Source organism: Lepus europaeus, chromosome 15 (assembly GCF_033115175.1).
Source record: "Lepus europaeus isolate LE1 chromosome 15, mLepTim1.pri, whole genome shotgun sequence".
NCBI classification, from domain to species: Eukaryota; Metazoa; Chordata; class Mammalia; order Lagomorpha; family Leporidae; genus Lepus; species Lepus europaeus.
In genome coordinates, this window is record NC_084841.1 from 88,019,261 (window position 1) to 88,043,285 (window position 24,025).

The following is a 24,025-nucleotide window of genomic DNA, read 5'->3' on the forward strand; positions in this document are numbered from 1 at the left end:
TGAATGCCTAGTTCCAGTCTAGTGAGTACAGTATCCAATTTTCCCAGGATGACTTGCTAGTCACTGTTCTGTCTTCAGTTTGTGTTTTGATAACTTTCTCACAGATCAGTTGGCAGCAGATGTGCGGATTACTTCTGGCTCCTCTATTCCATTCTATTAACATTTATGTCAATTTTATGCTGTGCTGGGTTTTATAGCATGTCTGGTCTTGTCCCAAATTTTGGAGAAGATCATTTCATTTTTTCCCTGTTCAGTATGACTTTAGCTGTGTGACTATCAGATGTAGCCCTTATTGTATTGAGGTGTATTCCTCCTCCACCCATTTTACTCCTGAAAGAATGTTGAATTTTATCAAATACTTTTGTTTCATATGATGAGATGACCATACTATTTTTCGCCTTCATTCTGTTGATATGATGTACTAAATTCATTGACTTGCATCTGTTTGACCAGCCTTGCATTCCAGGAATAAATCTAGCTTTTTTGGATGTGTAATATATTTGATGTGCTATTGGAGTGGATATGTTAGTATTCTGTTGAGAATTTTTGTATCTATATTTATAAAGCATATTAGTTTATATTTTTTCTTTGCTGTTTTGTATTTTTTCCTGGTTTTGGTATCAGACTAATGCTATCCTTATATAATAAATTTGGAAGGACTCCCGCCTTTTGAAATCTCTGGAAAATTTTGAGAATTCCTGTTAGTTTTTGTTTTAAAGATTTCTAAACATTGAATAGCAAAGCCATTTGGGAAATGTTTTATACTGATTCAACCTTGTTACACATTATTGATCTGATCAGAGTTTATATGTTTTCATGGTCCAGTTGTAATGAGTTTTGTATGTCCAGAATTTAATCATTTCTTCTAGATTTTTAGTTTTGAGTGCATAGAAGTTCATAATGGTCCCTAATGCTCCTTTGCATTTCTTAGACAATGGTTGAAATACATCCTTTCTTGTTTGATTGTGTGTGTGTGTATAAAGATTTTTATTCATTTATTTGACAGTGAGAGGAAGAGACAAAGAGAAAGGTCTTCCATTTGCTGGTTTACTTCCCAAATGGCTGCAATGGCCGGAGCTGGGCATATCCAAAGTCAGGAGCCAGGAGTTTCTTCCAGGCTTCCACAGGAATGTAGGGGCCCAAACACTTGGACCATCTTCCACTGCTTTCCCGGGCCACTACAGAGAGCTGGATCAGAAGAGGAGGAGCTGGGACTAGAACTGGTACCCATATGGGATGCAGGTGCCACTGGTGGAAGATTAAACTACTGTGCTACTATACTACAGCACAGTATATATTATATATATATATATAAATATAATATATATTATAAATTATATAATTATATAATGATATGATTATAATTATATAAATATAATATAATGATATAATATATTATATAAAATAATATATAATTTATATAGTTACAATATATAATTATATATTGCAATATATTATATATTATATTTATAATATATAATGTATATAATATATTATATATAGGATATATATAATATATATTATAAATGTAATATATAAATATATATATTTATATATGTAGATATTTGAGTCATCTCTTTTTTGATTAGTTTAGCTGGAGATCTATGAATTTTCTGCATCTTGCCAAAAACTCTTTGTTTTGTTGATCTTTTTATGATGTTAACCTCTATTTAATTTATTTTGGCTCAAAATTTGTTTTGGATTTTCTTTCATTTATTAATTTGAAATCTGTTTTATTTTTGTTTTTCTGGTCCCCTCAGTTCCAATATTAGATTATTTGAGAACTTTATCTATTTATCTGACTATTTAGGTGTTATTACTATAAGCTTCCTTTTCAGTTCTTTTTCCCCTTTACCGTATAGGTTTTGGATATTGTGGTTCCATTTTTCATTTGTTCCAAGAATTTTTTTACTTTCTATTTTGATTTATTTTTTGGTCCATTGGTCAGTTAAGAGAATGTGTTTGATTTTCATGTATTCATATGAGTTTTAAAGTTCCTTTTGTTGATTTCTAGTTTCATTCTATTGTGGTCAGAGAAGATAAACAATAAGGTATTTATTTATTTATGTATTATTTTACTTAGTTGAGACTCGTTTTCTTCTCCAATGTATTATCTGTCTTGGAGAATGTCCGTCTCCTGATGAGAAGACTGCATAATCTGTGGATTTTGAATGAAATGTCTTGTAAATATCAGTTAGGTGGGCTGCTGCTGTGGCAAAGCAGGTAGGGCCACAGTTGCAGGGCTGGCATCCCATATGGGCAATGGTTCTAGTCCCAGCTGCTCCACTTCCAATCCAGCTCTCTGCTAAGGTGCCAGGGGATTCCAATTCAGTTCCATCAAGGTGGCAGGTACCAATGCCATCTCACTAGTCAAAGTGATCAATTTCAGTTCACTATTGATCATACTGATAGGTCTAAGAGTCAAAGGGATCACATAAACAAGACTAGTGTCCAACATGGGAAGTGGGATACACAGCAGACTCATAGAATGGCAGATGTCCTAAACAGCACTCTGGCCTCAGAATCAGCCCTTAAGGCATTTGGATCTGGCTGAAGAGCCCATGAGAGTATCATACGCATGGAAAGCCAAGACACTCTGGGGAAAAAAAAAAAAAAAAAGAGGACCTAAATGAAAGATCTCTGCGAGTGAGATCCCAGGAGAAAGAACAGGCCATCAAAAAAGAAGGTACCTTTCTCTGAAGGGAGGAGTGAACTTCCACTTTGACTATGACCCTGTCAGAATAAGATCGAAGTCGGTGAACTCAAAAGGATTCCATAGCCTTGGCAACTCATGACAAGAGCCTAGGGAGATTACTGAGGCCATAAACAAGAGTGTCAATTTGTTAAGTGAACAACAGGAATCACTGTGTACTTACATCCCATGTGGGATCTGTCCTTAATGTGTTGTTCAATGTGAACTAATGCTATAACTATACTCAAACAGTATTTTACACTTTATGTTCTGTGTGGGTGCAAACTATAGAAATCTTAGTATATACTAAGTTGATCTTCTGTCTATACAGATAATTGAAAATGAATCTTGATGTGAATGGAATGAGAGAGGGAGTGGGATTTGGGAGAGTTGCAGGTGAGAGGGAAGTTATGGGGGGGGAAGCCATTGTAATCCATAAACTGTACTTTGGAAATTTATATTTACTAAATAAAAGTTTAAAAAAAGAAAAAGAAAAAAAGTAAGATATTTTTATCATCCCTAAAAAGAAAAAAAAACAAAACTGCCTCTCCCTTTATACCTAATCACGTATGTAATTGTGTTCTGGTTATATAGATTTATAATTATTTTCTCTTATTGAATTGATCTCTTTATTATTATATAGTGACCTCATTTTGATTCTTTTTATAACTTTTGAATAAAAATCTACTTTTTCTGATGGACATATAGCTGCAGGATTCCTTATGGTCCTTTTCAGCTTCCAATTTTCAGTTCTAATCTCTGTGTATATTTGCCAGTGATATAATTGTCTTACATACAGCATATCATTGGGACTTATATCTTTTATATGAAGCCAATCTGAATCTGTTATTTATGGAATGTATCTCATGTGCATTCTACCCAATTATTGATAGAAAACTCATACTCCTGTCATTTGTGTGTGTGTGTGAATGATTAGAATACCCTTTGTTGTTAGCATTGTCTGTTGTTTATCTTTATTGTTTGGTGTTTTTTTTTTTTTAGTGATAAAGCTTGACTCTTTACTCTTACTCTTTTAATTCTCTATCCTACTAGAGTTTTTTTTTTTATTTTCACATGTTTTCATGATGATAGTTAATTATTCTTTTGCATCACATATTGGTCTCCCTTAACCATTTCTGCAAGACTGATGATCATGGATTGTTCAGTTTTTAAGTATTCTGTGATGAATCATTTCTAGAAGATATTATATTACTTGTTGACAGGTTTATTTTTTTCCTGTTAGGATTTTCAATTTATCACCCCATTCTTTGTTAACATGTCAGGTTTCTGTTGAAAAATCTGTTTCCCCATTCGAGATTCCCTTATATATACCTCATGCCTTTATCTTACCATCTTTTTAGTTCTTTGTTTTAGTTTTTGACAACTTCAGTATGATTAGTTCTATCAATTTTCCTTTGAGCTTCCTGATTCTGGATGTCTATGTCTTTCCCAAGATTTGTCTTTGGATACTATTTTGTTGAATAACATTTCTATGCCTTTTCCCTGTTCTTCTTCTGGGATACTGATCAGGCGAAAACTTCTTTGCTTAATTGTGTCACATAAGGGTTCTAGATATTCTTCACCTCTAAAAGTTTTTTTATCTGACTCAATTATTTTGAAAGCCCTGTCTTCAAGTGAAGAGATTCTTCCTTCTACTTTATCTAGTCTGTTGTTGAGGCTCCCAGATAAATATTTGCTTCATTGATTGAGTTACTGAACTTCTATATTTCTGTTTGGTTCTATTTTTATTTTTATTTTTCCAGGTTTTTTTTTTTTATTAGTTGGTTGAATTTCTCATGGAGATAATGAATTGTTTTCTAAATTTTGTTGAATTGTGTGTCTAAATTCTGTTGTGTTTCCTTGACATTGCTTAAAGCAGTTCTTTAAAATTCTTTTTTAAGCAGTTCAACAATTTCCTTTTATATGGGCCTGATGCTAAAAAACTCTGTTCCTCTGGACATGTCATGTGACTTTGCTTCTCCTGTTTCTTATTGATGTTTATGCATCTGGCAGATTAGTTGTCTCCAAAAATTTAATAGTGTGTCTTTTAGTGTAAAAGACTTTCTCCTTAAGACATCTCCTAGAGTTCCAGTTGTGTAGGTTGCTTGGGCTTTGGTCTAGTGCAGTGTCTGTGTAGCTTCTTCAACTGTAATCAATTTTTTTTACTGTTTGCAGGTTTGCCAATGGCATGGAAATCATGGATTTCTGGGGTTATTCTTTCAGCTGGGATGTAGCTCTCGGGCAGATCTGGATGGCTGGCAGTTCTGTGCACAGGTCATACTGCTGTGCGTGCACAGTTCCCGTCAGTTTTCAGGGGTTAGCTGAGGGTGGAACCACTTTAGCAGGCAAGGTGCGGCTGATACAGCAGCAAAGTAAAAGGTGCCCATCAGTTTCTGAGGGACACATGAGTGATGTCACTCCAGCAGGGTCAGGCATGCTCAGTGGTGAGTGTGATCTGGGTCAGAGGACCAGGGCCGGCATTGTGGTGCAGCAGGTTAAGCCTCGCTTGTAACGCTGGCATCCAATAGCGCACTGGTGCAAGACCTGGTTGACCCACTTCCACTACAGCTCCCTGCTAATGAGCCTGGGGAAGCAGCGGAGGAGGGCCCAAGTGCTTGGGCCCCTGCAGCCATGTGAGAGACCTGCAAGGATCTCCAGGCTCCCAGCTTCGGCCTGGCCCAGCTCCGTCTGTTGTGGACGTTTGCCTCTCAAAGATATCTCTTCTGTGTCTTTCCTCCTCTCTCTGTATCTCTGCCTTTCAGATAAATAAAAAGTAAATCTAAAGGGGAAAAAAAGAGATTTTTTTTAAAAAGTCAGAGGACCACATAGAGATCACTGTACCAATAAACCTGGGTGCCCATAAATATCTGCGGACTGTGCAGTGTGCAGGTGACTTTGCAGGGCCCCAGCGGCCAAGCGCTCAGGAAAGGGTGTCCAGCTGCTTTCCAGTGTTGAGGACAGGTGGGCAGGACAACCTGTCTTCTCTATGCAGGCCTCCACATGCTTGACCTGTCAACGAAGGCTGCCTGACTGCCTCCTGGACTGGGTGTCCCAGTTTTCATCCTTAATTCTTTTTGTCAAACTAAGCCTCTCTTTTCTTTTATCTCTTACCTTTTCCTTTCTGGGATTTAATGCTACTTTTCCAAGCTATAGGCCTAAGTCCATTTTAATTACTTCGAATATTTGCTCTATGATGTTTCTAAGTCTTGACTCACATATCCTAGGTTTTTTTACACACAGCTCATTCACCTGAGACCAAAGGTACAGTTAAAAGGAAGAACTGAAAAGATGTCAAAATAAGAACAATCGCTTTTGTTAAAGTGGAAAATTCTTTGTTAATACCCTCCTTTACCTAAAGTTTGTACTCTTTTGTTTTCCAGGACTTAATTAATTTACATATTTATTTGGTATGAACATAATTTTACAGCAACCCAATTCTGTATTAGCATTCAAAAAATTCTAATAGCAAATACTTCCTAGTTGGAAGACCATTTAATTATGACTTTGTGAGGTGGAAGTAAAAAAAAAAAAATTCACGCTCAAATACAATTTTTTTTTGACAGGCAGAGTGGACAGTGAGAGAGAGAGACAGAGAGAAAGGTCTTCCTTTGCCATTGGTTCACCCTCCAATGGCCACCACGGCTGGTGCACTGCGCTGATCTAAAGCCATAAGCCAGGTGCTTCTCCTGGTCTCCCATGCGGGTGCAGGGCCCAAGCACTTGGGCCATCCTCCACTGCCTTCCTGGGCCACAGCAGAGAGCTGGACTGGAAGAGGAGCAACCGGGACAAAAATCCAGTGCCCCAACCGGGACTAGAACCCAGTGTGCCGGCACCGCAGGTGGAGGATTAGCCTACTGAGCTGCGGCGCCGGCCGCTCAAACGCATTTTACTTACTTTTTGATACTGACTAAAAGATTCCTGGACTTTTAAAAAAAATTGTTTTTTAGAATACCTGTATGCAGTTTCTTATGGAGAAAAAACAATTTCTATTTTAAGAAATTACTGGTAACTGGTTCAAGCATTCTGCTATTTATGCAAGGATATGAGAGCAGAAATCTTTGGATGAAGAAAGGAAAATAAAAGGCTGAAATTTGCTTCTCTCAGCTTTAAATTACAGAAATAAACTCACTAGGTAAAAAGTAAACACCATCTTATTCCTGCAGTCTAAACACTGGACATTTTTCAAAGAATACAGAAAAAAGAAACTGGAGAACTATCCACTTAACCGAATGGCCTGAAACACTAATGCCAACTTTAACCAAGACAGAAGTAACAAAATGGCTTCACTGCCATAGTACCTTAATGACAGTAGCCACTATTTGTCAACACTCTAACACACAGTGATCCAGAGTCTGAAGTATTTTATTAGTGAGAACTCTGGTTCCCCAAAGAGCAGTCAGTAGAACGTCACGGACTCAATCAGTCTCTGAACCCAATTCTCTGTAGCATCGGGAATGATTGCATCTGATTCCTATTTGATGTGCTTAGAATCATAGCTCTTTCTTGTTGAACTTATTATAGCTACATGGTGTAGCTTAAATAACAGGTAAGGAACATAGCAAGTGACTTACTTTTCACAAATCACAATAATTATACACTTCTGTTTGCTATCTGATCTACTAATTAACCATCAAATTTGCAGATCAATGTCGACTGCCTGGATTGTTTTGATAACTGCTCCTGATAGGTTGCTGTCAGGAAGAAAACAGCAAACATCAACAAACGCCAAAGGAAAACAGGTTCCAGATGTTCCGAGTTGCCGTTCAATTATTTCCTGTAGCTTCCAGCAACGGAGAGACTTTAGAAGGTGCCAGTATTTTTTGAAGAAGACTAAAAGAAAAGAGAAGAGAGAGAGGAAAGAGTAGGGACAGAGATAAAAAGATGGGAATGAAGGAAACAGAGTAGGAAGGAACTAAGGGAGAGAAGAAAGAATGAAAACGAGAGGACAAAACTCTTTACGAGGAATCGGCATTTTAGGTCAGCAGTTAAGGTACCAGCAAACCTGGCTCCAGCTCCTGACTCCATTTTCTACCAGTGCAGATCCTGCTCCAGAAATTGAGTTCTTGCCACCCACCTGAGAGACCTGGATTGAGTTCCCCATTCCTGGCTGTGGCTCTGGCCTCAACCATTGTATGCATTTGGAAAGTGCACCATCAGATGAAATATCTCTCTCCCTCTCTCTCACACTCTCCAATAATTTTTTAACATTTTAAAATTATTATAACACTATGTCATAATTACTTGCAAAATACACTGTATATTATCATTTTAACATGTTTACTCATCATTCATAGATTGATAGCATATTTTTCTTCTTGGTTGTGTTTGGTCAGCTGTAGCCATCAGAGTAAGGCTTCATTTTAATAGTTTCCAATCTATGTACTTACACCTGTCAACATAGTCCCTTGGAAAATAAAAAATAAAAATAAAAATAAAAATAAATGGCTGGTGCCCCGGCTCAATAGGCTAATTCTCCACCTTGCGGCGCCAGCACACGGGGTTCTAGTCCCGGTCGGGGCGCTGGATTCTGTCCTGGTTGCCCCTCTTCCAGGCCAGCTCTCTGCTGTGGCCCGGGAGTGCAGTGGAGGATGGCCCAAGTGCTTGGGCCCTGCACCCGCATGGGAGACAGGAGAAGCACCTGGCTCCTGGCTTCGGATCAGCGCGGTGGGCTGGCCACAGCGTGACAGCCGCGGCGGCCATTGGAAGGTGAACCAACCGCAATGGAAGACCTTTCTCTCTGTCTCTCTCTCTCTCACTGTCCACTCTGCCTGTAAATAAAAAAAAAAAAAAAAAAAAAAACCATAGTCCCTTGGTTGCTACATGTAGAAGACAAGTGTTTAAGAACAGAGTCATATCCCACTGGAGGACTGGCTAAAAGAAGGAAGCTGGGGGAAGGACGTACCATTCAAAAGAAAAGCTTATCAACAACTCAGAAAATCAACCACTTGTTGCAAGAATACGATAGAGAGAAATAACAGATACCTCAAGTCTATCTGAGCTTACTGTATTTTTTGAAGACATACACTGACTTCAGTCTCCTTGCTTTTTTTCCCTTCTTTACACCCCTTTCTTTAATATTACAAAGTCTATCTCATTTCTGTAGTTTTAAATATTTATAACTTTTAGTATAAATTTAGGAATAATGTGTTTATACAGGTGTTTCCATTTTAAAGCTTTATTTTTTATTTTGTGATTAAAAAGGACTCCCTGTTCTAGAATTCTAAACCATACGCAAGAGAATGAGGTGTGTTTTATGTGGTTCTGGTCTTTTCTGGGTTTCCTGTATCCCTATTTGAAAGGTCACTGCTTGCCAATAGAGAGCAATTCAGTTATCAGCTCTCAGTGTGGAATTTTTCGCTGCATGTGGGCTTGTTCCTCAGAGCAACAGCAAAATCACGATGGAAAAATCACCCAGGGGAGTGGGAGGTAAATGTTCTCCACCATTCCAGGGAGATGGATAGAAGGTTCCCAGAACTGTGAAATAGTGTTCACTAGGGCTCTGCCCACCTGATGAGGGGACTGGAGACCAACAGTAAGGCGATCTTGTGCAGGGAGCATCCAGGGTATACAGGTATACATCCCTCACCTGCATCCCCAGTGGAAAAAACAACAGCCATACTGTGAAAATAAATGGCAACTCTATCACAAAAACCTATACGCAAAGAAAACAATGGCAAAGGAATAGTATTTGCCTTATCTGCTTCAGAAATGTCCATGTCAAAAAGTTAGAGCTCAGTAGCTCTGTAGTATGTGATGAAATCTGATTTTTGACGCTTTCAACTTGGTTCTTATTGCTTGAGATTGCCTTGGTTATTTAAAATCTTTTCTGTTTCCATAGGAATTTCAGAAATGGGTTCCCTAATTCTGTGAAGAATGTCATTGACATTCTGACGGGGGCTGGGGGCTGCATTGAGTGTGTAAATCCCTTTGGGGGCAGTGTGGACAGTTTAATATTTATTCTTGCAATCCATGAGCATGGAAGCTCTTTCCATTCTTTTGTATGTGTGCTCTTCAATTTATGTCATGTATGGTTTGTAATTTGCATTGTTCAGTCCCTATCCCAGATAGAAATGCACAGAAATTTTATATTAATTGAATTTTTAGTTAATTATTATAGTTGATGATAAACCTTGAGTGGAAAAATGATTCAGACAAAATCTGTTCATTGTCCTGTTTTCGTCAGTGAATTCAGGAATACATTGCTGCATTTTCTCTTTAACGAAAAACCTGATTATAAAATCAATGCAGACTAGAAAGCTTATAGAATAGATAGCTTCATTGTTTCCATTATATTTTCTCCCCATCAAGAAAATGCAGAAACCACACTCAGCTCTACGTGATTTGGAAGTAATGAGATGCTTGGTGATGTAATGTCCACAGAATGCCATGCGTTATCACCATCGTTATCTAAATATCTAGTCCCTGTGCAAACTCACACAAAAATAAGTGAATCAAAATTTTTTCTTGCATGCCAACAATTAAAGAATGTCACAGATATTTTAAACTATGTAAATAGAAGAAAATTGATAATATTTATATAGAATAATCTGAATACCAAAGCTCAGAATAAGCAAATACTATATAATACACTGCACAAAGTCAATACCCTCAGGTTGTAGATTAAGACAATATGTAAGAAGCCCGTGGTTTTCTTCTTAAAGGAATAAGTGTATAGCAATTAGCTTGGTAAGACTACAATGTTACCTGAGGTTGTAGTGCTTAAGCCCCTAGACCATTGTCCTATCCATAGAAAACAATATGTTTTCTCAAATAATTACATTATTAATCTTTTTCTGATTTTAAAAAAAGTCCTCCAGTAGAGAAATTTTACTAACATATCATTTTAGAACTGTTGCAAAGGGAAAAAAGATTTCTTTTTCCTCAACTATTGAATTATAATTCAATTATAAATTAATAAAACCGAATTACTGAGGACAATTAAATATGACATGCATTTTATTCTACTACAACTAGTTGCCAGTTTTCATTATATCTAAATTCAAATTGCTGTAGTAACTTTATCAAAATTAAATTTTGAAGAAAAACTATACATTTTCTACCTCTCAGTTTTATTATTTCTCCTTCAGGGAACTTTCTTTCATGAACATTCAGTTCAAAACTTTGCTAAAGAATTTTTTATTGGTTTAGATGTAAATAACTCTTAGTAGACAATTTAAAGACAAATCTCATTAGACATTAAAACTATTCACCATGACTTTTTCTTGTCAAAGTGTATTATCTGTGTGGTCCTTGATTATTTAAACATGGAATCCCTGCTGTACTTTTGAAACAGTACTACTAGGGTTGTAAATAATGGTCAAAGGCAGAACACACTGAACAGAAGAGAATCCAATTTCGTATTTTCGTCCCTGATGGCTGTAGCAAGACCATATTAAGAGTAAAGCAATCTCTTTTTCCACTCTGATGCACACAACCTTTGAAAATGCCTGCCACCGAGGTGGTACAGGCCTTAATTCGAATTGCAAATAACCTTTAATGCTTTAGACTACCTTTTACATGTCAAGCCACCACAAAGTTTCACAGTAAGGAAACGTCTTACTTTCCTGTATCTTTGCATTTACATTCATGTATTCTTTTGCATATCTGATATTCACATATGCATATGTACAGGCGTACATTCTCTTTTAAGGCTATACACATTCAAGTTCTCTGGCAACACACTACAAAGCCTTTGAGAGACTTAGATTCCCAGCAGAATCCTCTCTGATACTGCCCCTCTAAGATTTCTCCATAACATCGTAGCCGGATACCAAGGGCAACTGAGAGGCTTATTTACAGTCTTGTAAGCATCTGCTGACTTGGAAATGACAGGCAAGCTCACATGTTTCAAATAGGATTCAAGAAACTGATGTCTTCTATCCTGGGCAGAACAGGGGAATATAAATCGGAACATTGAAAGGAAGATTTCTCTCTTTCTCCAAGCACTAAAAGTAAAGGCATCTGAAAAGTACACTGGGGTTGGGCCTTCTGTACAGCAGTTCACATGCCTGGGTTCTAGTCCCAGGTACGCTTCCAATTGCAGGTTCCTGCTCATGTACACAATTACCTCCTTAGCAAATAATGGCTCCAGTGAGTAGGTCCCTTCTACCAACAATGGAGACCAGGATTAGAGTCCCAGATCCTGGCTTTCTCTCTTTCTCTCTCTCTAACTCTTTCTGTCTTTCAAATAAATAAATAAATAAATCTTTTAAAAAAGAAAAAAAAATTATATTCCACATGTACTCATGTTTTAAGTATTTTAAGTATACAGGGCTCAATGCAAATTACATCTGATGTTTATGTGCCTAAGACTTGATCTGTCCCCACAATAGTCAATGACACCACATCCTATGATATAAAGGATCGGTAAGTATGACCCATAATACAATGTTTGCTATACAGGTGCTTCTCTACCTTTCACATCACAGTTTGTAGTCTAATACAGAAGTGATTTCATCCAACTACAAAAGAAAATTTACTTTGAGCTACATTTTTCCACATTTTATTTGCCTCTGTAAAACATCAAAGGAGGAATTTTTCATCATTGGTTCAATTTCTCCATGTGGATTGTTTCTATTTTTGCCCCCAAGACTCTTTAATTTTTTCCTCTGCCTCTGCTACTCTTTTGAAATTCTGTGATTTCTGTCACCTAACCCACGTTGACATGACAGCAAACAAATGTTTCGGCAGGAATAATTGGTTCCTAGAGGAATGGGAGGCAGCATCCCATGTCCAAACCAAATCATTAAACTCATTCCTTGCTTTTGGAAGACCTGAAGGGGGTTTTTCTGAGGAGAAAAAAAAAAATAGCTTGTAGCATTTTAATAGCCGAAAGTAGTTTATAACTTTACCATGAAGCTTCAAAGGCACTTACTGTAGTACTGGGAGTACTGGGACTGCCCACACCTCCCTCTCCTCCCAACACCACTGCCAGCACCCACTGGGAATCACCTACCATTTTCCCTCCCACTCCATATCTTTCCTTATGACCCCTGTACCAAGCTCTGCCTCAGAGCTTGAATTAACATTGTAAGTTTAGTTAGAAGAACAAATATCATGAATTCTCCACTATTTTGACAGGATTGAAATTGCTCTGGTGATTCATTAATCAACTTTTCAAATGTGGAGTGTGATAGTGAATATACTAATTGAAAGTCAAGAAATAGAGCTTAATTGTTTAATGTCAAAAGCTCAGGGACAGATTTCAGGTAATTGCTGGGAGGCCTGTTCACATGAGTTTTAAAATATAAGCACTTGATCTAGGTTAAACTAAAGACATTTTCTAATTATTTGGAAAGGGCTTCTTGGACACACACTTCAATTTAGATTAAATAATTTAAATAAAACAATGTGCCCAATTGTGAATAAAATCTTAATTGAAGTCTGTACAAAACTACAAAAGTGAAAACAAATTATATATAGGCAAAAAAAAAAAACTACAAGAAATTGTCTAGTTAAAAACATCATAAAAATTTTGTTCATAAAACAATGCTTATTACCTATGTTGGAGATATAATTTGTTTTTAACATATATTGTAGAGTCACTATATATTGTTATGTTGATAGCACATATAAAATGAAAATGCCTTTAAACTTTCAAACCTTAACAGAGGAATTTAAGCATTTTAGTCTCAAGTTTAGTCTCAAGTTAGTTTCTGTGAAGACACATGAAAACAGCCTAGAGATCTGAAGGTGATTCAACACACTGATTTTTTTTTTCTTCAGTCATAAGTCTAGGAAATGAGAGTAAGAACAAGCCAAGACTGGAGCACTTTGAAGTTTGAGGAATTAGCTTTAAAATACAATGTCCTAAATGGCTTCAAATGTCAGTACAGTTAAGAATAACTTTCAAGTCCAGACATATTTCTGCCAATCATGGTTCATATTTCAACCTACCTTCCCACCAGGATTTCCTGCCAGCACACAGGATCTTCAGCAGTGTTCCTTCTCCAAACGTGGCACTCCATTGTATTTATTCCGCCATATTTCTACTGCCCATACCGCCCCTCAGTCACTGAGATTCAGAACCCTGGCATCATTTACATAATTCATTTTGTTGTTGAATGTTGAGGGAAAAAATAAGCTACAAATGATCTTTCATGCACATTTAAGTATAAGCTCAAAGATTGCAGATTTGTAGATTCATGAATAACATGCTTCAAACTCATGATAGCCATTGAAACTAGGAGGATGAACAATGCAACCTTTGGGGGTGTTTTTGCATGTTGATTTTGAGAAGGTTAAAAATAAATTCAAATTTCTAAATACTAGTTCTGCATAATAGAAGTAAAGATATTGCGTTTTATGTATTTCTACTTCTAAAACTCATTTCTGTAAAGCAAAAAGAATATAAACATATAAGACAAAAATATTAATGAATAAATAAAGAACAAAGAGAAGAGAGGAATGGGAAAATATGGCAGAGTTCGTACTAAAAGTATACAGCAAAAGACAATGTACAACACAAACCTTGCAGTTACAAAACTCCTCTGTAATTTGCTAAGCCTTTGCCCATTCTCACCATTCCTACTTTTCTCTCCTGTTCTGTAACCCCATATCTCTGCTGTCTGCAGAGTCTCACTGACTACAGACTCTTTAACGCAATTGTACATGATAATAGATAATCTTCCTTTACAGGGGCCAGCATTATAGTACAGCAGGTTAAGCTGTCATCTGTAATGCTGGCATCCCCTATTGGAGTGATGGTTCTAATCCCTGCTGCTCCGTTACAATCTTTCTCCCTGCTAAGGCACTTGGGACTCTGCCACTCATTTGGGAGACTCAGATGGAGTGCCTGGTTCCTGGCTTTGCAGCCAGTTGGAGAAAAAAGCAGTAGATGAAGCCTGATGCATAGTCTCTCTCTCTCTCTCTCTCTCTCTCTCTCTCTCTCTCTCTCTCTCTCTCTCTCTTTCCTTTCCTCCTCTCTCCCCCCATCATTCTGCCTTTCAGACAGACAAATCTTTAAAAAATATTACTTTTTATTTTTATCAATCCTACCTATAAATGTAATGGAAATATTCTTCTGATCTAAATATTCAAGGTCTGTGTTGATCTTGATCATATTCCCTTTCAGGAATATTAAATGCTGTAAACCAGGTCCATCCGGTTTGCCATTCTATCTTCTATCAGCTATCAACTGTCCTCAGTCAAGAAATCCTTGCTCTATTCTGTACCAGGTGAGCTTGCACACTTTATAAATTTTAATTTGTAAAGCTCTACCCAACTACTATCTCATATGTAGAATCTTTCCCAATTTCAGATAATATTGACTCCATCTTATGCTTTTGTACAAAAATTAAGCTTTAAGCTTGGTGCTTCTCAGGTTCTAGTCTATAGTATAATTGTCAACACATTTAATTTTTCTGTTTTTCTAACATGTAAGATCTTGGAGGATGTATCTACCTTTACTTACATTATCACCCAAAAGGCATAGTACAGTGTGTGGTGTTTATTAAATAACAAAATCATAGTTTCTAAATATATATTAATTACCCATAGCTATCAGGAAATGCTTCTGGATTCAGCAGATTCAGCAAAAATGTCATATTTCTTATGGCATGTCCATTTCCTGTATCAACCTAAACAGCACATTAAGTTCTGGCTACTAACAGAATCCACAGTATAATTTTGTATCCGTTTGTGTTTGTGTTAATAAAGACTTCCCTTTTTAAAAAAGATTTTTTTTATTTATTTGTAAGTCTGAGTTACAGTGAGACAGGGAGAAACAGAGACATCTTCCATCTGCTGGTATACTCCCCAAATGACCACAATGAACAAGACTGGGCCATATGAAACCCAGGAGCTAGGAACTTCATCCCTGTCTCCCACGTGGGTTCAGTTGCCCAAGGACTTAGCCATCCTCCCTGCCTTCCCAAAAGCATTAGCAGGCAGCTGAAATGGAAGCAGAATAGCTAGGACTTGAACCAGCACCTACATATGATGGCCACATCACCTCAACCCCCTACGCCACAATGCTGGCCCCAAGACCTTCCTTTTTAATCACTAGGATTGTATCAATGACAGTGAAACTGAAGAAAATGGGAACTGGTAACTCCTTTTCCTCAAGAGATTTTTTTGAATATCATACACACTTGCTGTAGGGTCCCCAGGGGCAGCAAGACTTGGCCCTGTGGAGTTCTGAAATAGTACAACTGCTTGCTAAGCCAAAGAACTCTGCCTGCCACATATGGCTTTAGGAGGTAAATATATTGTCTTCCCAGTAATAGTGTCATATTTTAATCATCTCAGTATTTTTATAAATGAAAAATTTGAGACAGAAATTGGAAATTAGATTCTTACTTTAGGAATAGAAAGGAGTGAAACTATCTACCAGTGCCTATCACCCTTTCTACGTGCGCTCGTAAGACTAGTTAAAAAGAATGCCTAGGAGGTGCATAGGAACAGAGGGGCCAGCGCTATGGTGTAGCAGGTAAAGCCACGGCCTGCAGTGTCAGCATCCCATATAGGTGCCTGTTCGAGTCCTGGTTCCTCAATTTTTTTTTTAAGATTTATTTATTTATCTGAAAGTCAGAGTTACACAGAGAGAGGAGAAGCAGAGAGAGAGAGAGAGAGGTCTTCCATCCGATGGTTCATTTTCTAATTGGCCACAATGGTCGGAGCTATGCCAATCCAAAGCCAGGAGCCAGGAGCTTCCAGGTCTCCCACACAGATGCAGGGGCCCAAGGACTTGGGTCATCTTCTACTGCTTTCCCAAGCCATAGCAGAGAGCTGGATCGCAAGTGGAGCAGCCAGGTCTCGAACTGGCACCCATATGGGATGCCAGCGCATCAGGCCAGGGTGTTAACCCATTGTGCCACAGTGCCGGCCCAGTTCCTCCACTTCTGATCCAGCTCTCTGCCATGGCCTGGGAAACCAGTAGAAGGTGGCCCAAGTTCGTAAGTCCCTGCACCCATGTGGGAGACCTGGAAGAAGCGCTTGGCTTTGGATTGGCCTAGCTCCTGCTGTTGCAACCATTTGGGAAATGAACTAGTGGATAGAAGACCTCTCTGTGTCTGTGCCTCTGTCACTCTGCCTTTCAAACAAATAAATAAATCTTAAAAGAAAAAAAAATAGGAACAGAGTTAATGGTAAGCTCCGTAACACCAAGAAAAGATGACTAATCGGAAAGGCGGGTTGACAGGTATGATCAGCATAAACTGTGCATAGCTGTTAAAATGTTGCATTGTGTCCCTTAAAAATGTGCAAGCACTACACGTTAAAACAAAAATCAAAACTAAATTTAAAATGCAAGTAAAGGAATAACTTCATAACCACATTGCCTCATGTCTACTATCTAAGAAGTAAATCAACACTTCACTAAATTATTTTCCAAGACAGTGTTAGTGTTGTGTACGTGTAACAAAAAGAGATTTTTTAAAGGCACTATTTTGTTTGTGACCAGCTTTTATCATCACAACAGCACCATGTGTCAGTAGAGTAGAAATAACTTTGATGAATGATAAAAATCATGAAAAAGAGTTTACCTGATTTACCCATATTCGTTAGTTGCAGTGGGGTTAAGAAACAAGTCTGCTTGCTTTATATCCAACTACTAGAATACCTGCCTAGTCTTTTGCTCACTTTTCTGTTTGGTGTGTCATCTTGTCACTAGGAAATAAACTCCTCAAGAGCAGAGACCATTTTATCTTGCTCAAAACATTACATACATACGATGATTGATTAATTTATTACATGAAGCAGAAAACGCATCCTCCAGTGCTCCCAGTGTCTTTCTCCCTTTATCCTCTCCATTGAAGAGAAGATAATTGCTTCCCTGGTAGCTAATACAGAAACTTGGAATTCACTCTCTTGACACCATTCCAAAAAATTAGATTAATATAATTAAGAGATTGTTTACTTTTCTACTTATTTACCTATCCCTTGGAGAAAATGTATATCATTAATCACAAATCCATATAAAGTAATACGAAAGTCATTTTCAATTCAACAAGACCAACATATATTTATTAAATACATTTATTTTTTTAAAAAAAGAGGGACAGGGAAAGAGAAAGAGAGGAAGAGGTCTTTCATCCTCTGATTCACTCCCCAAATGACCGCAACAGCCAGGTTTGGGCCAGAAGCCAGAAACTCTGCCCTTGGCTCCCATGTGGGTGGCAGGGGCCCCAGTACTTGGGCCATCCTTCACTGCCTGCCCAGACACATCAGCAGGAAGACGGATTGGAAGCAGCTAACGAGGACTTGAAGCAGCACTCTGATATTGGATGCCAGAGTCTAAAAGTAGCTGATTAGTTGGATGCGGCACAATGCCAGCATCGATGTGTTTTTGGTGTATACAAATATAGACAGTACATTCTCTCTCTCTCTCTCTCTCTCTCTCTCTCTCGCTCTCTCTCAATCCTAGTATGCATATTCCTTTTCAGTGTTCTTTGTTGCTATTTCACATAATATTTTATGATTACATTCACATGGTAATTACAACAAAATAATAACAAAGAAAATTTTTCAGTGTACCTGATGGAATAATATTCCAGATTTACACTATTGTCATTGATCCTCAGGAAATGGATCTCTTCATTGTATATGGCTAATGTAGTTGAATTTTCTGTTTTCCAATTGGGTGCCACAACATTTTGAGTGAAAATTAGGTAGAAATTAGAGTCTGAAATATACAAGGCAAAACAATCTATCAGTTTTTAAAATAATCACATAAAATTATCACAATAAAAATGAATTAAAATATAATGAAATTAAAGGCACATTTGAAAATGCATGAATTTAATTACTTAATTAGGAAATGTATAGGCAAGAAGATATTTTAAATAATTCAGGAGGAACTTGGTGAATTCTAAGAACTGAAAAAAAAATTTATAAAATATCCCCAAAATACATTTTCAAAATATGAAGATGGAAAGAAAGTTTACAAAACTTGGAACATTGGAGAAAGAGCATCTAAGAAAGAGATGAAAGAGATATTGTAGAAAGAATCTATTTTCCATGGCCTTTTTGAGGGACCCTATTACAGATGTGTGTGTGACTTCTAAGAGTGATAAAGACAGTGGTAGTCATACAAGAGACTAAAGGAGCTGATTTGCAATGAATCTCACCACAGAATCTTCACAATTGTCAAAAATATCAAGGACTAGGAAATAAATAAAATTAATTATCAGGGATAAAACAAAGTTCTGACATGCAGGAAAATTTATGATAAAGAAAAGTGCCAGACATTTGTGTAAATTCAACCGTGTATTGACTATAAAAGAGGAAGGATGACAAACTTTTTTTTTTTAAAGACACAAAGATACAAAAAAGATACAAACAACATTTGAGGCAGGACTAGGAGTATGATCAAGGACAGAGCAATCTAAATCCTTGAATTAGTCAAAATACATAAATATTAGTAAATTTTACCTTAAGCTACGTATACTGTTAAAATATGTATTTGAAAGCCAGAGTTACAGAGAAACATGGTGATCACTCTCCAAATGGCCACAACAGCAAAGGATGGGCCAGGCAGGAGTTCACCCATGTCTCCCACATGGGTGCAGGGGCCCAAGCATTTTGGCCATCCTCTGCTACCTTTCCAGGCACCTTAACAGGGAGCTGGATCCAAAGTGCAGCAGCTGGGACTCAAACCAGTACTCACATGGGAGCTGACACTGCAGGCTGCGGCTTAACCCGCTGTGCCACGGCACTAGCTCCACCAATGGCAACTTTTAAAAGCAGCACAGAGTGCACATCTCCTAGAAATGAATGCAGGAGTAATTATATTCTATTGTATTATATATTCTATGGTATTTTATATTAAGATGTTTGATCCATTTTGAGTTAATTTTTGGAAAGGATGTAAGATCTGAGTAGAGGCTATTTGTTTTTTTGTTTTGTTTTGTTTTGTTTTGTTTTGCATGTGGATGTCCATTTATTCAGGACTGTGGTTAAAAGCATTATCTTTTGAGGCCAGCATTGTGGCAAGTGACTTAAGTGTTGGCATCCCATATAGGCACTGGTTCAGGTCCTGTGTGCTTGACTTCTGATCCAGTTCCCGGCTAATATGCTTTGGAAAAAGCAGAGGAAGATAGCCCAAATACATCTACTTGGGAAACCCAGAGGAGTCTCAGGCTCCTGCCTCAACCTGGCCCAGCCCTGGTCATTGTGGTCATTTGGAGAGTGAACCAGCAGATAGAAGATCTGTCTCTCTATCTCTGTCAACAAATAAATAAAATGCACCTTTTTAGAAAGTTGGTTTTCTCCATTGTTTTGTATTTCCTCCTTCATCAAAAACAGTTGACTATCGGTGTGGGTCTGTATCTAAGCTCTCTGTTCTGTTCTGCTGATCTATTTTCCTACTCTCAACACCACACTAACTCTATTGTGTAGCTTCATGGTAAGGCTTGAAGTATGATAGTATCAGTCCTTGGATTACATTCCTCCCTTCAAGATGGTGCTTTTGCAAAAACTGTAAAACCCCTGGGAGATAACATGGGGGAAAGTATAGAGGACTTAGGGAGTGGCAGTGACTTGTAAAATATGACACCAAAGATATGATCCATGAGGAAATAATTGATAAACTTGACTTCATTAAAATTAAAAAGTTCTGGTCTATGAAAAACACTGTCAAAAGAATATAAAAATGAGGCTTGGAGTGGAAGCAGATATTTTTAAAAGAAATATCTCATAAGGGGATGTTATTCAAAATATGCAAAGAACTCAGAATTCAACAATGAGAAAAATTGAAGAGATGAATAAACACCTCATCAAAGAAAATACACAGGCATGAAATAAGCAATAGTAAAATATGCTCACCAAGGGGTATCATTAGGAAACAGCATATTAAAATAAAATCACTCAATGTCTAATACAACAGTCAAAATCCAAAACATTGGCCATACCAAATGCTGGTGAAGAATAAGGAGCATGAAGAATTCTTGCTCTTTTCTGATGCAAGTGTGAGTTGGGACAAGCTGCTTTGAAAGGGCAGTTTTGGACAAAGCTGAATATATTCATCAGATGATACAGCAATCATGCTCCTTGGTATTTACCAGGGTTGGTCCATGCAAGAGCCTTAAGACCGATGTTTTTCGATGTTGTATTCATAATTTCACAAACTTGGAGTCAACCAATATGCCCTTAGAAAAAGGATATGTAAACTGTGGAATATCCAGACAATGGGACATAATTCAGCACCAAAAAGAAATGAACTATCCAACCACGAAAACTCATGGATTAAATTTGAATGCAGATTCCTAATGGGAAAAAAAAAGCTAATCTAAAAAGACTTTTATGAAAAACTTATTTTATGATTTAAGCTATACAACCTTCTGGAAAAGGCAAAAACACCTGAGAAATCAAAAGGGTGAGTGGGTGCAGGGAATGTGTGAGGGAGGGAGGGGTGAATAGAAGCAGCACAGACAATCCTGTATGATACTAGAACGGTGAGCACATGGCATACACTGGTCCAAACCCATAGACTGTAACTCTTGGCTCTAACATAGACTTCAGTCTTGGGGTGATGGTGATCTATCAATATAGGTTAATCGATTATAAGGAAAGTCCCACTGCAGTGCAGGATGTTGATCCAAGGAAAGCTCAGGAGTAAATGCAGGATGTGTGTGGAATCTCTTTGTATGACCTATTTAATTTTACTGTGTACCTAAAACATAAATTCTATTATAAAAGAATATTGTTGGCTGGTGCTGCGGCTCAATAGGCTAATCCTCTGCCGGCGGCACCGGCACACCGGGTTCTAGTCCTGGTCGGGGCGCCAGATTCTGTCCCGGTTGCCCCTCTTCCAGGCCAGCTCTCTGCTGTGGCCAGGGAGTGCAGTGGAGGATGGCCCAAGTGCTTGGGCCCTGCACCCCATGGGAGACCAGGAGAAGCACCTGGCTCCTGGCTTTGGAGCAGCACAGAGCGCTGGCCGCAGCAGCCATTGGGGGCTGAGCCAACGGAAAAGGAAGACCTTTCTCTCTGTCTCTCTCTCTCTCTCTCTCTCTCACTGTCCACTCTGCCTGTCAAAAAAAAGAATATTGTAAGGTGTGACAAGTATTTGTGTAGCAATTAGAAATAGTAAAAATAAAATAACCAATTAATGATAGCATAACACTTTAATAATTTTTATATGCTTATTACTTATTTAAATGTCAGAGCTATGGAGAGAGAGGGAGAAACAGCAGAGAGGCCTTCCATCCACTGGTTCACTCCCCTGGTGACCCCAGTTTCCAGGGTTGAGACAGGCTGAAACCAGGAGCCAAGAGCTTCATCTGAGTTTCTCACATGGGTAGAAGGGACCCAAGCACTTGGGCCATCTTCTGCTGCTTTTCTAGGCCATTAGCATGGAGCCAAATGGGAAGAGGAACAGTTGGGACATGAACCAGCTCCCATATGGGATGCTGGTGTTGCAGGGTCCCACCCACATGGGAGACCCACAAAACCTCCTATGTCTTTGCTTAGGACCCAGCAATAGCCTTTGTGGGCATCTGGAGAGTGAACCAGAGGATGGAAGTTCTCCATCTCTATTTCTCCTTCTCTGTATGCAACTCTGCCTTTCAAACAAGTAAGTAAACCTTTTTTTTAAAGGTCACTATATAATTTAATCTCAGATATGAACATAAAAAATATTGCTTTTTCAAGTCGGAAGAATTATGTATTTCATCATCACAATAATTCAAACAAAGTTCATATTTGCAATAGATATTTTTGGTGTTTACCATACATATCACAAAACCTCTTGTATTTTTTTAAAAATTAATTTAAAATTTGATAAGCTTGGTCCCATAATTGATGCAGTGAATACAAATGTAATAGTTCATTCAACACATATATTATGATTAGGCAGAAATTTTAAAGAGGATTTTTTTTAACCTGAATTTTTATCAGATGAAAACTCTTTAGGAGAAGAAAACAAAGAAGGAGAAACTCTGAAAAATGAGAAGAATATATACTTCAGTGGAGGCATTCATTTCGTGAAGAGTTGCGATACAAATTATTTATGCTTGTTTAACTGCCTATAATTTACTGTCAGGGATTTTTTTCCATGACTATAATCAAATCAAATGGAAGTCTGGAAAATACATATTTTTCTGAAGTACTTCTGGCTTATCAAAGATGTGGAAAATAATACTTTGAACTCCCCACATGCTTAAGTATGAAACTGCATAAGTATTGTTAGAATCCACAGGGACCTCTCACTAATAGTACATGTCCCCTGACAGATGAGTTTGGATGTTTCCTAGGGCTCCAAATCCTACTAGGTGTCATGAACACAGAGAAGCTGCTAACATAATCTTAGCTTAAGTAGAGAGATAATTATATTACTTTCTTTAGAAAAACCACAATCATATCTTTAAAGACTATGTTAGAAAAAATAATTTTATTTACCTACATGGAAATTAGCCATGGCAAGTTTTGTAGGAATAAAATTCATTTGGTGGCATACTTGCCATCCTAGACACTAAATTATATTGCCAGTGTGAGTCGCTTTCAGAAGTATCCTTACCAGGGACCAGTTCAATAAAGCCAGAAAAATTCATTTCAAAATGTCAAGTTAAATTGACTTAAAAGTAGTGAAACAAATATAAACTATTATAAATAAATATAAACTATTATTTAGAATTTTCTCAAGCTTCAATATGTCTGTACACAAGGACATATAAAAAACGGAATGGCAATCAATATATGAATGACCCACATTTTCTCTATAGCTCTCTGCATATAATTTAATATAGAATTTTTTTTAAAAATCCCTTTATTGATATTTTCCTAAGCAATGTGCTGCTTAAAGTCAGGTAGTATCATTTTCATTTCATATAAATGACTCTTAACTCCTCATATAATGCCCTTACAAAATGTAGACCATTCAAGTTTAAGGGTATAATAGATGTGGATTGCTGGCTTTCCAAGCCACTGGCAAGAATAGATTGAGAGAGGTTTGGAAGCCCACCAGGGGATCAGGACTCCAAGGCTTTTACCAGGTGCTTAGCTTAGAGTTCAGATGCCTGTTCCAAAGTGTCTACCTATATTTGACCAATTATTTTTCCTTCCCCTTAAAGTGTTATAAGATGTAAAGAATTTGTTTAAAACAGTTATGACATTAGCAGGTTACTACCCCATCTATTTACATTTGATATTTTATTTACAAAATGGGATCAAAATTGTCTACTTTTTAATTATAATCCTTGTCAAATTATATATTAATCACTTATATAAGTATGTTGCAGAGTGCAAAGATATTTAAACAGACAACCACATGTCAAAATGTAGAGATGTAAGGTTCTTTGTAACTGAAGCCACTCATAGTTCACATGTTTGAAACTCAGAGTTTATTTTTGAAGATTCATCACAGATAAAGAAGAAATAATAACTGTCCATATGAAATTA